The sequence below is a fragment of the Cetorhinus maximus genome, chromosome 17 (genome assembly GCF_964194155.1).
Source record: "Cetorhinus maximus chromosome 17, sCetMax3.hap1.1, whole genome shotgun sequence".
Classification (NCBI taxonomy): domain Eukaryota; kingdom Metazoa; phylum Chordata; class Chondrichthyes; order Lamniformes; family Cetorhinidae; genus Cetorhinus; species Cetorhinus maximus.
This window is the reverse complement of record NC_135895.1, coordinates 52304708-52321700: the sequence shown is the minus strand read 5'-3', so window position 1 is coordinate 52321700 and position 16993 is coordinate 52304708. Positions and strand designations below refer to the sequence as shown.

The window sequence follows — 16993 nt, the reverse complement described above, 5'->3', positions numbered from 1 at the left end:
TTCTGGCACAAACTCAACGATGTAATGCTCAAATTTTATGAATTATTCCAATCTCTTGGCCACATCTAACCATTAACCAGGTGTAACCACTAAAACAGGATAAGGGTGTTTGTGCAACACTATATCATTCAAATAGTTCAACAACCAATCTCAAGCAATAGTCAGGTTAACAAATAAATTAATTTATTGTTAAACCAGAGCTATAAAAATGATGTTATTTGGACTAGACTGTGCCATATACTAGAGTGATAAAGTAGTTTAAATTGGTAATATTGCATAAATTGTTAAAGCCATACTGAAGCAACAAAAGTCACAACAATGACCTAAATTCCTCTTTTTCATCATTACCTAGCTAAATTGAGATTGTTCTATGGTGATGATTAGATTCTGTGAGCAGAATCGTCCCAGATTTGCACTAAGTGCAGTAGCAAGCAGGAAAAAATAGTTTTACCTGCCAGCTGCAATGGCAGGTTTTCAAGCTGTATCGTCCCATTCGTGGCACGTCCCACCTCATTAATAATGTATTCACACGAAACACTCTGGATCGCTGGATCACGGGCTTGGATTTGCTGGCCACACCGTGACCTTAGTGCTTCATTGCTTTGGGCTCCATATTTAAAGCGCACCAAAGCGCACGCCTACTTCGTGTCTACAGACTAGGACTGCTCCAGGCAACAGATGGCCCCGGAAGCAAAGAAGACAGCAGCCCCCAGATTTAGTGATGCCTCCCTGGGTTGCCTGCTGGACGCAGCGGAAGGCTGCCGCAATGTCGTCTACCTCCGCTCTGGCCGCAGAAGATCCACCAGATCCAACGTCGGAGGCGGTGGCAACAGTGGTCAGTGCCACCAGAGCACAGGGGAAGTCAGCCATCCAGTGCAGGAAGAGGATAAATGGTCTCATCCGTTCCGCCAGGGTAAGTCAACCACCTCATCACTTTCAACTCACACACTCACAAACCCATCACACATCCACAGGAATCTCAAACCTCAAGGGACAACACCACTAACTCTTACTCACACCCTCACATCTCCATCAGGCTCATATGCACTGGAACCCACATCCTCATCCGGTCTATGGCTCTGCTCACCACACAAACATCCCATGCGTCCTGATCAAATTCTCTCCATCTGTTTTCATGCAGGAGAAGCTGGCTCACAACAGCAGGGAGAGGTACCACACCAAGGCGGAGTGGCTCATATTAGACCCCTCACTCACTTTGAGGAGTGTGCCATCGTGCTGACTGGTGAGGACGTGGACCGTGCCTGCGGCGACGGTGAGGTCGGCAGCGAACACCCTCATGAGGATCCTGCACCACATCATCCTTCTCTCAACGCAACTGTGAGTGCTCTCTCTCCTGCTTTTGAGTCTGCTGCCATGCACTAATTATCTCTATTTTGGTTCACAGGGAGCTCTGCCAAGCGACCAACACCCTCAGTCAGCCAGTCCCTCAGCTCCATCCACGTCTTCACCTCCAGCCAAGAGGACACCTCCTCCTCTGAAGAGCTGGAAATAAGCAACCTGGAAGACCCATCACGGCGCTTACCCAGACCCTCCAACAGTGCAGAGAGACACACCTCAACGGGACCAAGATCTATAGCAGGCTCGGGTACACACTCTGGCGGCCACTGCATGGACATGTGTCCGCAGCAGGAGGAGGCAGGTTCAGCCAAGCTCCCTGGCACTTGGAGGACTGCTGGGAAAAAGGCCTCGAGGTCTGTGAGGTCTGAGTCCGATGACAAGCCTCTGGAGCCGGCCTTCCAACCCATCGTGGAGAGTCAGCAGAAGGTGGGGAAACATTACACAGAGCTGTTGGAAGTCCTGAACAGAGTTGCACACAAGTCAGAGGAATGTGTTCGCTTGCTCTCTGATGAAGTGCTGCCCACGTGTATGTGTATGGAGGTCTTCATGTTAAGGATGATGGAGACCCTAGTCCAGCAGAATGCGGAGATGCGCGCAGACCTGCACTCTATAGCAGTAGCCATAGGTGAGTTCCTGTAGTGTCAATGCGAGAGGGAAACGGTGCACCTCAATGTGCCTCCAGGTGCTCCTCCTTGGGGAGTCAGGCTGGCGCCCTTGCGCGCCCGAAGGGAGGAGCGACAGCTGGACACTCCAGGGTATTCCACTCAGGAATCTCAGAGGCTGTCCTCTCCCTCTGAGTTCCCTTTGCCTGTGACCACCTCAACCTCGTCCTCTGTCACCACAGAGGGAGCAGCCCACAGGAGGACAGCCAAAGCAAGCCAGGGTCCTCAAGGCCTCAGCTCTCCAGAGGACGCCCGCCAAAGTTGTCAGAGGCAACAGGGCCAACCATTGCACAGGCTGTCTCCACCTCTGCTGCGGATGTCAGGTCGGCACCTAGAAGAAGTGGTAGGCCTAGAAATGTTAAGAGACTCTGATCACAAGTGGTTGCACGGGTGAACGTATTTTGTCATTTTATAGTCTCATAACCTCCCAACATTTATTAAGTATTTGGATGTGCATTTGCGATGCCATGGCATATGAGGCTAAGGGCCTAGTGCTGGAAAATAGGATTAGAATAGTTAGGTACTTTTTTGACCGACGCAGACTCGATGGGCTGAAGGGCCTTTTTCTGTGCTGTAGACCTCCGTGACTCTAATCTGAAAATATATTCACTTTCATTGAATATTGTATAATGGTGTCTTCCAGCTTCATTGACAGGTTTCGCGAGTCCTCCTATTGCATACTCCCATGAGCAGTTCAGCTGCATGCAGCTGGACCTTGAGTGATTCTGGAGGGAGAAGTGGCTGTGTGGCAGGGCCTTTTGGAGCCTCGTGCAAACACTCTCCCACACCCGCAGAGCCTTCATCCATCACACTCATCTTACTGACCCGAGCATTTTCAATGCTGCCTGCTGGGGTTCTCTTTCAGTTGTTCGCTGAGCTGATCTGCATCTCCGCCCACCCACTGATCACACTCCCATGCTGCACCTGAACCCATCCAACACAAGGTTCTGCTCACTTTCAATTTCAACAACGATCATCACAATCAAGTTTTTGATCGGCTCCCCCATCTTTTCACCTCCCCGAGTCACCCATGTCCTTTCCCCCATCACTGTTGACTCCCCCGGCATCACCTTCCACCTCCCTACTGTCACCTACCAACCTGAACCCTTGTCTTTCCAGGATGTCCAGGTGAATGTACATGTTACCTACCTTCCTGAGAATCCCACCCCCATCCACTTTGACCTCCCTGACCTCCTTCCCATCCCAAGGTCCGTGTCTGCCTCCGAGTGCCCACTAACCACCCTTGCTGTCCCCTCTACCACTACTGATGCACCCTCAGCCTCCAATGCTTCCGGCTCCCTCTGCCCCCTCTCATACTCATCATTCCCTCCTACCACACCCAGTCTCAGTTTGCTCCCCAGGAGGCAGCCATTGACCCCACAGAACTCTTGCATGTTCACCTAGACATCCCCCACCCCTTACTCCCTCCTCCATTCTTCCTCCCTCATCCCTCCTCTGGACACCTTCCTATCCCCACCCGGACACCACCCCCTCCCTGAACTCCTTCCCCCCTCCGAACCCTCTCCCTTACATCTTTCTCCCCTTTATACCTACCTCCCCATTTCTTGCATTCTCCCCCATTATACCCTCCTTCCCCCCCATGTATTCCCTTCTCCCCCTCCCAACCTCACCCCCCCAGCACCTTTGTTCCCCCCAACCAACCTCACCCCCGCCCCAACACCTTTGTCCCCCTCCCTCCCAACCCCACCCCCTCCAGCACACCTTCATCTCCCAGTCAAACGTAGACCTTGTCTCCCACTTGCACCGGTACACCTTCCTCTCACACTCACAGCTGGACCTTATTGTCCTCGTGCCTTGCTGATCATCTGTAGCTGCCCATGGCCAAGACCATGATGTTCCGAAGCAGACCCAAGACATCAACGGAGAGCTCCCACCTTCTGTGAGCTGCTTCGAGTGGAGGCATGTTCATGAGAATCCACCCAGCATGCGATGCACGTGTTTCTCCAGGGTCTGGTAGCTGTAGGGGTTCCGGCATCTTCTCTCTTCGGACGTCCGTGATCTGAGCAAGGCCCTAAAGGTAAGTTCCGACTTCTGCATGTCACACTCATCCAAACGTGTTCTGGGCCGCCATGTTTTGTCACCGGCCTCCAGCATGATTCGCCTTCCGCCACGACGGACACTATTGGATAATCTCGCTGTGCTCTCACAGCATGAAACCGATTTTTGGCCTTCTTGCCATATTGTCATTACCCCCCACCACCCCGCGCCCGCCATGATGCCCGAAGCCAACGGAGCCAGAAAATTCCGGCTTGTAGTTTGGGAACTTTTGAGTACAGGTATGTAAAATGATAAATGTCGGTTATGGACTTCCCTTGTGTTCCTTAAACTGGGCTCCCAGAATTGTATTAAATAAATTAGATGTGGTTAAACTCAATCCCAGAGTGGATGCACTTGTCTTCTGTGTTACGGAGGACATTTTTAAATTGGACCCTTCGATTCACAGTTTGCCCATGTTTACCAGGTGGCTGCTCTTGCTGTACACAAGTAGACAACTACTACTGCTGCAGCTGAAAAGAGACAAATAAAACATTGCAAACTAATGGAGCAGGATATTCAAGTTCCACCAAGTTTGGGAACAAAGGCGTATGGAGTCCTAAAATACCGGCATGGATCAATGTGATGGTTTCCTGTTCTCGTTCCCGATGTTAGCCTTTTTGGCCAAGGTGGATTTGGGCTTAGCAATACCGTCTTCCCCCACTAGATGGGCAGCCAATTAGGCTCATTAAGAGCCTTGTTAAGGGTAGGTAATGGAGGCCAACTGGAATTTTCCTGTTGGCCTCAAGTTTCCTAACACAACAGGGGCAGTTCAACTGCCTGGAGCTGGGCACCCAATGGCAGGCTGGGGTGCCAGCATTCCAGGCAAGCCTATATTTCCACCCTACCTGCCTGGGCAAGGGTACAGCCAAAGACCACCCTGTAGAAGGGCTGCTCCCTTCAGTGGTGGGCTAGCTGTTTCTTTTCGTCTAAATTGACTTTTTTAAAAAGTGACTCTTTTCACTCCTCTGTCAAGGGAATGAGTGTCAGGAAGCTATTGGGCCAGAGAAGGCATCACTGCCTTGTTCTCCCATAACAACAACCCCTTGGCCTTGTATAGTGACTTTAATGTAGGTGATTTACTTTTTTTGCCTTATTGTTCTCTGTCTCTAGCTTTCTAAATTTGACCTGTTTTTCCTAATCTTTATTACATTTTCTGTAAATGGTTTAAATCTAATGCATACTTCCTGCTTTAGATTCTACATGTCTAGTGAAGATTCTTCAACCTTTTTGCTTGAAGAGCCACGCTGCTCCTTGTCCTGTACAGACACCACAGGTGACCTGTGGAGGTTGCTATGTTGGATGAGATGCCAAATATGAATAAGTCTACACCCAAAAGCCCTCAAACTTTTGTGGACAGCTGTGAGTGAAGTGAACAGTTGTTCCTTTGCTGCTTACTGCAAAGTCTGGGCTGTGGTGTATATGCTTATTACACTAGCACTTGTCTATTTAGCACTTGTCTATAGACCTTCTATGCGATTTTTCACTAAAAGTTACCGTCAACCAACTATTCAAGAAGTGCAGCACCGCCACAGGTATTGTTAACAGGGCAAGCAACTGTGTATCTCCTTGGTATTTCCTTAATCAATCAAATTAGAACCAGGAAGTATGAGTTAGAATAGTAAATTCAGTGTCAAATCATGTAAAGAAAGCAAAATAAAGAGTGGAAAAGAATGGACAGAGAGAGAGAAGAGATAAAAAGTCAAAGTTAATTTAAAAAAAATCTCCAACAATGATTAAAGCTGAAGGGATGAGACTCTAATAGTGTAATAGTTAATTTTCAATTCTAGCAAGGTTTTTTTGGCAGTAATTAAGACTTATCATGCAGTTAAAAAGGTCAGTTATATTGAAATGGACAAGCCTTCACTTTCTTGGTGAATTTACAAAGTTTGTCAGTACCATGCAAGTACAAGAATTTCACATTGATTAGTGTACTTGAATGGTGAGTCAGACAATGGAATGGTGTTTTTGCAAAGCTAAAGGTACATCATTGCATCTTAAAAAGCAACCTTCAGATTTTCACACGTAACCACACATCTGCAATCTCCTGAATTTGCAATTTGTGCATAAATAATGGTGATTGCCAATAGCCTTTCTACTATTTTGGTGGTAGACTGTGGCCCATTTATTCTTAATAAATTCTGATAATTGTCAAATATTAAAAGTTCTTGACTGTAGTACATATTTTAACTGAAATTTTTAGTGTTAAACATTCAGGTTTGCAAAACACAGCAATTCAAGGTGGTCATGTTTTGTTTCAAAATGCCCCAAGGCATTTTAGTGATAAATGTTTGGAATTAATTTCCTGCAGTGAGAAACCTGCCTGATCAAGCCGATATTCAAACTGCTTTTGATCAGCTTCAGGTGTACATAGCTCCAATGCATCACCAACAATAACACCTTTGTAAGATGATCTACAGTGATGAGCTATTATCTACACGAATTGACTAACTTGCTTTGTTGTGGTAATGCAAATAAAATTCTGCACTAACTGAAATAACAGGGATTCAAAATATGATAAAGCAATAATTGAGAAGCACTGGTGTTGGAGTATCACTATGACATGAGCAAATTTTGTGATGTTAGAATTCAGTAAATCTGAAGTGCTGAAGTATTTCTCAATCCTTTTTGTTTAGGATATGCATGACTCGCTAATACCATGTATGTAATGGATTGATGGGAAACTCAGTTTTTTTATATATGATGATCATATCCAAAGTATCTGACCACAGCAAATAGCAGTGATTGCTTTGCGCTACTGCATCTTAACATTTACTTCGCATTTATACTACAGAACTGCTTTCAGTGGAGGTGGTTACAAAATAAAATGTGGCCCTGTGTACAGAATTTACGCTGTTTACACCATGTAAAACGTTCAGAGATCCAGAACAACATCCGAACAACTGTATGCGGTAGTTGGACACTTTTCACAATGAGCAGGGCTAGACCAAAATACCTCATTTTGCCTCTCATGCAGATCCAAGCTCTGATGGCTCTCCCCTACCCGGGTCCGTTTCATTCCTTGGCCATGAAGGGGAGGAAGAGATGTCCGAGGAGGCAGCATCACATCATACTAACCTACACTCCGTCAACTCAAACACAGACACTTCGGATGGATGTAGTGCGTGTTTAGAGCCGGTGGCACAGGGTGAAAGTCACTGCACCAGAGTGCAGAAGGAAGTGTCAGAGTCAGAGATGTCTGTGCACAGTCCCCTTTGGAGGAGGAAGGAAAGTGATGCCCCAGTGGGCAGGAACATGGAGACTCAGGAGTCAGCTTTTGGGGCACTTTATTTGTTCAATCAGGAGCAGTTTTTTCTCTGGCAGAGTTCCCTGAGGCAGTGGAAACTATAGAACTGTGAATGGAGGAGCTCTTCACTGCCATAAGCTCCACATTGTCTTGGGGGGCCAGTCACATGAGCTCTGACCATGAGAGATTGGCCAGTTTCGTGGAGACACATGCAGCAACACTTGAGGTGGATGCAAGGGCACCGTCTCAGCCAGGAAAGGGCGTAAGTCTCCCTCAGTAGCCTGGATCAGTTTGCTCAGAATACATGAGGAGCTGCATACCCTTAACAGGATGGCCACACTGTTGGCCCACCTGTTGCTGGATTGGACGACTGCTGCGCACCAGCAACCAGCCTCATCAACCCCACCTGAAGGCTGACCTAGGGCTGTGAAGGTAACTGAGGAGGCCGAGAGCTCCTCAGCATGCCCATCCTCCGCCACCTCCCCAGCCCCACTGCCAGAGCCCTCGTCTGCTCCACATATGCCAGTGACTACAGCTGCCCATGCGGATATGCAGAGGCTGCAGTCTGAAGGAGGTTCCCAACGGGCTCCTGCACGATGAAGCTGACCACCACGCTTCTCATTGCCCTTTAGACAGAGAGGTGAGCAGCCTGCCTCCACCTGCTCCAAGGCATCACTTCGTGTGCACAGGGCACCATCTTGTCTAGAGCACTAATGGCTTCACTGTGGCTACTGTATTCACATTGCATAAAGCACATTTGAACACTTGTCTACTATATTTCTTTTCACTTCTACATGACCCTGTGTGTGCGTGTACAGTAGGGAGCTCAAAAGGAATGATAAAAATGCGAGTTAGCTTCTTACCAGTAACATTGAGGGTGGCATGCTGAGTTGTATCTCGACATGTCTTCATCAGGAGCAATGATGTGGCCTGATTGGTAAGGTATATGAGAGCTTCTTCCTTCTTTGTTGCATCACAAAGGAGTCCAGAGGTCAAAGGCTCAGCCACTGAGATACCCCTTGTATCTTTCAGTTTCCATCTAAGCGTGACTTTAAGGGAGGCTTAATGATCAGACTTCATGACCAGATGCTGGCCAGCTGGGTGCTAGACGTTCATCCGCATTGCAGTGTTGCACTTTGTCCTTGGTGTGGGTAGCGCGGCATGGTGGGCCATGCATTGTCCAGTTAATATAGTTTGTCTGCTGTCGCCACTACAATGATTGCATTGTCATTTCTGGTGTCACGGGATGTGGTTTGTATGGTTTGCAGAGGTATTTTTAAGCCATGACTTATTCATGTCCAGTTATTAACCCAGAACATTGGCCAGAATGGATGTAACACGAGTTCTTTCAATGAGCTGTGATGACACAGTTGTCTAACCATCATACACTAAATGCCATATTTGCATTAATGTTTGCATTTGCATTAATGATACAACGTAAACTCGTTCATGTCATTATCTGCACTGTGGGCATGGCTTGATGATGGTCCATTTGGCAGCATGAATGCCTCATTCATGGTCAATGGCATTCATGTGTGGGGACCAGGATGAAAGGGACTTACTACCATGTGCGTTTGAAAGATGTTGACAACCATGTTTATAATGGGGAGGGTAGCTGCAGTTTTAATGTGACAGAATCTAACTCACTGATGTTGCTTCACTCCCTTGTGAGGGATGGGCAGTCCCTTCAGACACTCTGGTGTCAAGGTATAAAGATCTTTCTGTGGATGTATGTTACCAGGGATTGTCTGATGGCATTTAGTTATTTTGGAGAAGCTTACGAAAATGTGTTCTGGACAAGGACCCATCTGGCAAGAACCCTCTCTTGCACGGAATCAGCTCTGAATATATGTCCTTGTATCCCTGCTGTTCTGCCATTGTCAGGCTCATCATTCTCATTTGTATTGAAAAGGCCTGAATGTACATGGACTTCCTCTTAACCCTCCTGTTCCTCATCTTCTTCCTCCTCAGAGGTTGTGGCTCTACCCATGGCCTCATCATCATCAAGTTGCACCCCCCTCCACTGCACAATGTTGTGCAGCATGCAGCACTCAACAACTATTCTTTGAACCCTTGCTGGGGCAAATTAGAGAGCTCTCCTGAGAGATCGAGGCACCAGAATATCATTTTTAAAATGCCAATGGCCTGCTCAATGATGCTGCTGGTGGTGACATGGCTGCTATTGTAGGTTTGCTCTGCCTCTGATTGTGGGTGCCTAAAGGGGATCATTAGCCATGTTTGTAGGGGGTAACACTTGTCCCCTAGGAGCCATCCCTGGACTTGTGCTGGTGGATGAAACAGATCGGGGAGTTGCAAATTCCTTAGCATGAAACAATTGTAGCAGCTGTCCAAGAATCTTGTGCACGCTTGAAGAAACACCTTATTGTGGTCGCAAACCATCTGCACATTGATGGAGTGAAATGACTTGTGGTTCATGAAGATATCCGCATGCTGAATTGGGGCCTTTATTGCAACATGAGTGCAGTCAGTGAGGCCCTGCACCTGAGGGAAGCCTGCAATTTGGGTAAAGGCTGTGGCTGTCTGAGTCTGTGTCTCAAGATCCATAGGAAACTAATGTACTTCTCCATATGAGAAAATAGGGCATTAGTCACTTTCTTAATGCATCTGTGTTTAACTGACTGGGATATACCAGCCACGTCTCCTGCTGAGTCCTGAAAAGAGCCTGAGGAATAGAAGTTTAGTGTGACAGTTACCTTCACAGCCACTGGCAAAACATAGAGGGCTGACGGATTGTGGCTCCAGCTGCTGCTGCACCATGCGGCAAATGTCTGTCACAACATCATGGCTCAAACTGAGTCTTCTTCAGCATTACTTTTCCATCATGTTGAGGTGTGATATCCTCGTTCTGTACATCCTCCCCAGAGGGCAGAACCTTGTTGTCCTCCCTCTCCTCCTCCTTCCCAATGCTCATGCCATGGCCTCTTCGTCATGACCTTTGGCCTTCCCTCTAAGCCCTGGGAGCTCACTTGGACTGGCTTCTACTGCCTTTATGTGAGAGGGTGCCATGCGCATTCTCTATGCATCTTGGATGAATTCCTATGTGCGCTTCTAAAGCACTAATTTCTACCTTGCACATAGGTGCAAGACTTAGTGGGGAGCAACGAAAAATAATTGTCCTGGCAGATGTCGTGATGATGGAAAGTTGTGACTGATTGAATTCTACCTATAACTTTACCAGCTAACCAAAACATATTAAACTGTTTAAAGAGGACCTGTTATTTAAAAAATTAAACATAACATACTGACCAAAGATGGCTACCACCAGTCACCTGATGTATAGTTGTAAGTTGACCACTTCTCTGGAAAATTCCTATATGGATTGCACTGCATACCTGTCCTGACATGTTGCATGGAATTTCACACCTTGGGCAGGGGTGGGGGGGATGCTGTCAAGGTCCACTTCATATAGGGACTCTTGAAAGGAAGACATTAACAATGCAAAATGTTGCACTTCAATCAACTGTAATTGTGTCAAGACAATGGGAACTGCTAACTAGCCAGATACCCAACAGACATTCAAAACCCCCTGTGGAGGATGAAATAACCCCATCTCCTGTTGGTTTCTACTATCTTGAAATGTGTCAAAAGTTTCTGAGATAAAAGATCAAAAATGTGATTACTTTACTTACTCGACTATGACTGCAAGACATGTTAATTGAATTCCTTCTTGGAACATATAGACAGGAGTTTTAAGAATTTGTTTTATCAAGCCAGAAACAGAGAGAAGTCATCTGGAAAATACTGCTGAAGGAATCTCTGTCTCTCTCCCCCTACTCTCCATTCCGCCCCCCCTCCACCACCACCACCACCATTCCCTCTCTCTCTTTCTCTCTCTCTCTCTTCCTTTCTCTCTCTCTAAAGCCAAGATTGACTCCAGCGGAGTGCAGCTATTTAAACTTCAATTAAAATTCCGGGATTTTAAAGGAAACCAGCTAACTTTAAATGGCTTCAAAGTTCACCAACCTACGCCTCAAGGACAAGCAAAGGACTTAATCGTGTATTCTTTTAATTTTATTTGGACTCTAACTTTCCTTACTACTGAGATGAGTGTGTGTGCCATTGCATCTTTTATTATTTTTTTCTTGGGTTTAGTAACCAATAAACTTATTTCTATTGACTCAAGAAAACCTTATTAGATCCTCTCCTTATTAAGAAGTTAAATTTCCAACATTTGCATTGGAAAGGGCATTTACAGGGAAAATAAATTTTTAAAAACCTTTGTTGTGACCAACCGAGGGGACTGAATAAAGGGGAACCAGTTCACTCCTCCACACCCGGTCATAACACGTACCAGTCAGCCCTACCGTACCACTCCCTTGGGTCACGAGAGGACAGTGGGAGTTAAGGAACTAGCACTTCTGGGGCACTCAATGAAAATTTCAATATAACTTCACAGGGGTACCTCACCTCTCCAAGGGGTACCCTGGCTGTCCAAAGGAAACACACAAACCAGACCTCCTCTGACCTGGTCTGCTCTGCACACTCCAGGCTTCACACAGCAGTGGTGCAAAAGTCTGAAGTAAGTGGAGGCAGTTGGTGGTTTGAATGGCCAGCTGCCTCCTTGATTTGCACATGCACGAACTGTGAAAGTGGGTAGTGACAGTTCAATGGCGGGACTTTGACAGTCCGTCCATTTCTGGGATTTTCGCCATGATTTTGCTGTCATGGCAAAAAATCCGAGCCTTAGTCATTTTTTTTTACAAACCAGGGTAAGTACAGGGCAAACACCCAAGTGTCCATGGTTCTGGCCATCTGATCCTATTGTTATATGGAATCGTGCAGTAATCCAGGCAGGGTATAAACAGCAATCAGAAATTTAAGCTTCCCAAGTTAGTACTGCAACTGTGCGTGCATCGGGACTTTCTCAGAGTCCCGAGGTGCATCAGCGACTTAAGTTAAGTCATTTGCCTCTCCTCATATTGGAAGATTCAGGCCATTGTATATATGTTGTCCCAGATTGAAACCATGCTCTGCCTCATGAATGCTGCTTACTTTCAGATGCTAGGGAATGCCAATGTAGTGATGTAGTGTTATCACACTATAGTACTATTTGTTGTGACTGCATGCATGACTGAATTGTTGACTCTGAGGTCTCTTGTAATCTAAGTACTGCAAACCACAGCCCCTTCTTTCAGCATACGAAAGTCATGAAATTACTAGTGTTATTTTGGTTATCACAGCTTTTTATATGAAACAGATCCAGCATGGGATGGGGTGGAACAATTACTTCAGTTTTGAGAATATATGTTCAATTCTAACACATCTGCTTTTGTCTCCTCCACTTCTGATTTTATCCCCTTTGCTTTTCTTTATCCTCTTTTGCCCTGCTTCACTCCCCTCCTTTCTGCTTCACTTGTCCGTTTTTATTCTTTCTTGTTCAATTCCAGTTTTCTCTCCTTGTTTACCTCTCTCCCTTTTAAACATGCACAGATACACAACATGTAAGCAGGTGAAAACAGATTCAGGTCAAATACTCTTGCCATAGAACTACAGTCCACTAACACTATGCCAGCAGGCTGTTAAACTTCAAGAGAAAGAAACTGCAATAAGAGTTTCTCTTCAAAACTTTCCTTCCCTTCTTTCCTTCCTTTTGAAACGATCCCCTGTTCTGTAAATCAACTACAGTTGAAAGGGAATACCTGAGGGACTCGGTATTGCTGTTGTTTTTGCCTAGTGTAGGGCTTGAGGTGTAATCCAGTTTGTAATCTTTAGTACCTAAGGGAAACACTTGGCCTGAAGTTCTGTTGAAGGGTCATTCGGACTCGAAACGTTAACTGTGTTCCTATCCGCAGATGCTGCCAGACCTGCTGAGTTTTTCCAGGTATTTTTGTTTTTGTTTTGGATTTCCAGCATCCGAAGTTTTTTGCTTTTATCTGGCCTGAAATTTGGTGCCTTCTTGCTGGCTGTTTATCGGTGTGTTTAATAGAGACAGAAATGAACAAGGATAGGAGACTGGAAGTGGACACAAAAGAGTAAAAATGAACAAGAGAAGTAGAAAGGGGGAGAGAGAGAAGCAGAATGAAGGAGAAAAAGGAAAAGCAAAGTAGGAAAAGCAAAAGTAAAGAGAAAAAAGCGTTTGAATTCAATGCATCTTTTCAAAACTGAAGTAACAGAAGCAAATTCAGATCATTGCATAGAATTTCTCACACGAAACAGCAGTAATATTCTGTTATAAAATCTGAAATTACTTTTAAGTGAGCATTTGAATATGTAATCAGTTCAAGCCCCCAGCAACAATCGTAACTTACCACCAGCAGCTAACGCCTTCTTAAGATGAACTTTTGCAGAGACATGCAAACATGAAGCTGATTTCTCCCCCTCACTGTTTGAGAACCACTGCCACGTAGTGGTACGTACCATTAACACATTAAGATATAATGGCTTGAAACATGTATGCCAACCAACAGTATATCATTTTTGATGGGTTTATACAAATTGCTCTATATCTGCTGCCACAATCAAAATGGTGGACATGGATATATAAAGTTATAATCTCTGTGGTATTTGAATGGTTTGTGCAGAAGCACCAACTCGTGTGAAACTTTGGAGCCATTTCAAATTTTTCTTGTTCTAAAGATTGATCCAATCAGTCACTATGAATGCTCAGAATTTTGGCAAATTCAGATCAGCTGATTTTTAACTATTTCAGGCTGCTGCTGAATTCATCAAAGTGATGGTATGGCTATAGAATTAGCTCAGTAATGGGAAGAAAATGATGGTGGTAGATTAATGTTTTACAGACTGGGAGATGGTTTGCAGTGGTGTTTCCCAAGGGTCAGTTTTGGGTCCCTAACTTTTTTTATTATTTATAAATGGCCTAGACATGTGTGTGGGCACAGCATTATAAAGATTTGCAGATGATACAAAACTTGGCAGCGTAGCAGATAACGATGAGGATAGTTGTAGACTTCAAGATGACATAGACAGAAAGGTGAAATGGGCAGAAGCATGGCAGATGGAGTTAAGGGCAAAGTGATGTGTAGCACTTTGGAAGAACTAATACGCAAAGACAGCATACAAAAAAATGGCATGATTTTGTAAAGTGTAGATGAACAGAGAGATCATGGTGTCCATATACCAAATCCTTAAAGGTAGCAGGGCAAGTTGTTAAGGTGGGTTAAACATATGGGTTAATTGGGGTTAAAACTAGAGACGTAGAATATAAAAGCAAAGAGACCATGCTAGGACTTTAAAAATATGTACATAGATCATTGAAGGTGGCAGGGCATGTTGAGAGAGCAGTTAATAAAGCATATAGTATCTTAGGCTTCATTAATCGGGGCATTAAGTACAAGAGTACGGAGGGCATGTTGAACTCATACAAGACACTAGTTAGGCCTCATCTGGAGTACTGTGTCCAGTTCTGGGTGCCATACTTGAGGAAGGATGTGAAGGCATTGGAGAGAGTACAGAGGACATTCACAAGAATGATTCCCAGGATGAAGAACTGTAGCTCAAGGATAGATTGGAGAGGTTAGGACTGTTTTCCTTGGAGAAAAGAAGGTTCAGAGGAGACTTGATAGAGGCATTCAAGATCTTGAAGGGTATGGACAGAGTAAATAATGAGAAACTGTTCCCACTCAAGAGAACATCGAGAACTAGAGGGCAGAGATTCAAAATAATTGGCAAAAGGAGTAAATGTGATGTGAGGAATTTTTTTTTCACCCAGAGGATGGTTGGAGCCTGGAACAAACTTCCTGAAAGGGTGGTGGAGGCAGGTTCGATTGAGGTATTCAATAGGGAATTGGATTGCTACCTGAAAAGAGAAATTGTGCAAGGTTACAGGGATAAGGCAGGGGAGTGGGACTAGGTAGAATGCTCTTTCAGAGAGCCAGTGCAAACTCAATTGGCCGAATGGCCTTCTTCTGCACTGTAAGGATACTGTGATACTGTAATATCTGGTTAGGCCTCAGCTGGAGTATTGTGGACAATTCTTGGCAGCATGCTTCAGAATAGTTAAAAATGCCTTATAAAATGTACAGGGGAGGTTTACCAGGATGTTACCAGCGGGGAGGTGACCTAATAGAGGTTTGCAAAATGGTGAAAGATTTAAATAGAACAGATAAAGGCTGTTCCCTCTGTTGAGTGCGTCAATGACCAGAGGTCATGGATTCAAAATCATTGGCAAAAGATCTCAGTAGCATCTGTTGTGGGGTGGGGCAAGGGCTGCACTGCAGTCGAGGTGAGTTGGGGGAGGGGGCAAGGGCTGCAATACAGTTGATGGTAGAGCACAGGCACATGCAGGGTCGGGGGGGAGGTAAGCGGCCACGCATTAGGGAAACCTTGTAAAAAAGTGACCATTCCTCTGCAGCTGAGACACAGCCACATTGACATGCTTGGGGTCAAGCCTCTAGCTTATCGGCCCACTCAAGCAACACAGACAATGAAAATGCCACCACATGCTCCTGAACTTTTCACTCTTCGGGCACAGACTGCAAACTAATCAGCATTTTAGTAGAGTTCAGAACAGTTGGATAACAGCACATAGTGTACAATCTCCTTGCTAAAGTTGGCCATGGAGCAGTCACTGTTGGAGACGCTCACAGCCCCTTGCAATGTCATCATTTAGGATTGGACCAGTCTCCCCCATGGTTCAAGCTAACAGTGTAGCCTTGTAGTGCAGTTAGGAGAATGCCTGTGCCTGAGCTGAGAGGAGAAGAGAGCGACAGATGTGCCTGGCTGGGCAGAAGGAGAAGAAGCACCCTCAGGAAGAAGGGGCAGCTGGGGCTCCCGCACATGCCGCCAAAGAGCCACAGCAAACCATTGCTGGTCTGTACCTAGCTATACCCAGGGACTATAGACGCTGCCTTTCATTTCTGCAAATGACCAAGAACCAGTGTTGCCAAAGACCACGCATGTCTCAGGAACATGTTGGTCACATCTGCCAGCTGCTGCAGGATTTGGCGCCATGGGGACATGGAGGGCATCCATTGCCTGTGGCCGTGTAAGTGACTGCGATGCTCAATTTTTAGACCAGTGGCTCCTTTCAGGGCTCCACAGATGAGGTCTGTGAGATATCGCAAGCTGCCACCCGCAAATGCATCCATGAGGTCACGGATGCCATCTTTGCGAAGGCACACAACTTTGTCCATTTCACCTAGGACCAGGAAAGCCAGGATGCAAGACTGCTGGGAATTGCTCAGTTCTCAGGTTTCCCACAGGTGCAGCGTGCCATTGACTGCACTCACGTAGTGCTCAGATCTCCATGGCAACAACGGTCAACCACGTCAACCACAAGGGTTTCCACTCGCTGAATGTTCAGCTGGTGTGCGACCACCACATATGCCTCCTGCAGGTGTGTGCACAGTTCCCAGGAAGTGTCCACGACTCCTACGTCCTTAGCAGGTCTAAGATCCCTGACATCTTCCAGGGTCCACAAAGGCTGCAGGGATGGCTCCTTGGGGACAAGGGCTACCCACAGAGGACATGGCTGATGACACCCATGTGGTTGCCTCAGACTGCAGCTGAACGAAGGTACAACGAGGATCATGCTGCAACTCGCACCTTCAGCAGATGGAGATGAGCTTCCGGTGCCTGGACTGGCCTGATGGCAATATAGCCCACAGAAGGTGTCATGCATCATCCTTGCCTGCTGCGCCCCTGTGCAACCTGGCGCTGCAACAGGGAGAGGAGCTGGCTGAGGAGGAGA

At 46.1% G+C, this 16993-nt stretch overlaps 1 protein-coding gene across 8 annotated transcripts in view; it reads left to right on the top strand.

Annotated features, from left to right (window-relative positions):
• fggy (FGGY carbohydrate kinase domain containing) overlaps nucleotides 1-16993 on the top strand; it is a 371941-nt gene that overhangs the window by 228918 nt on the left and 126030 nt on the right. The window lies entirely within an intron of this gene.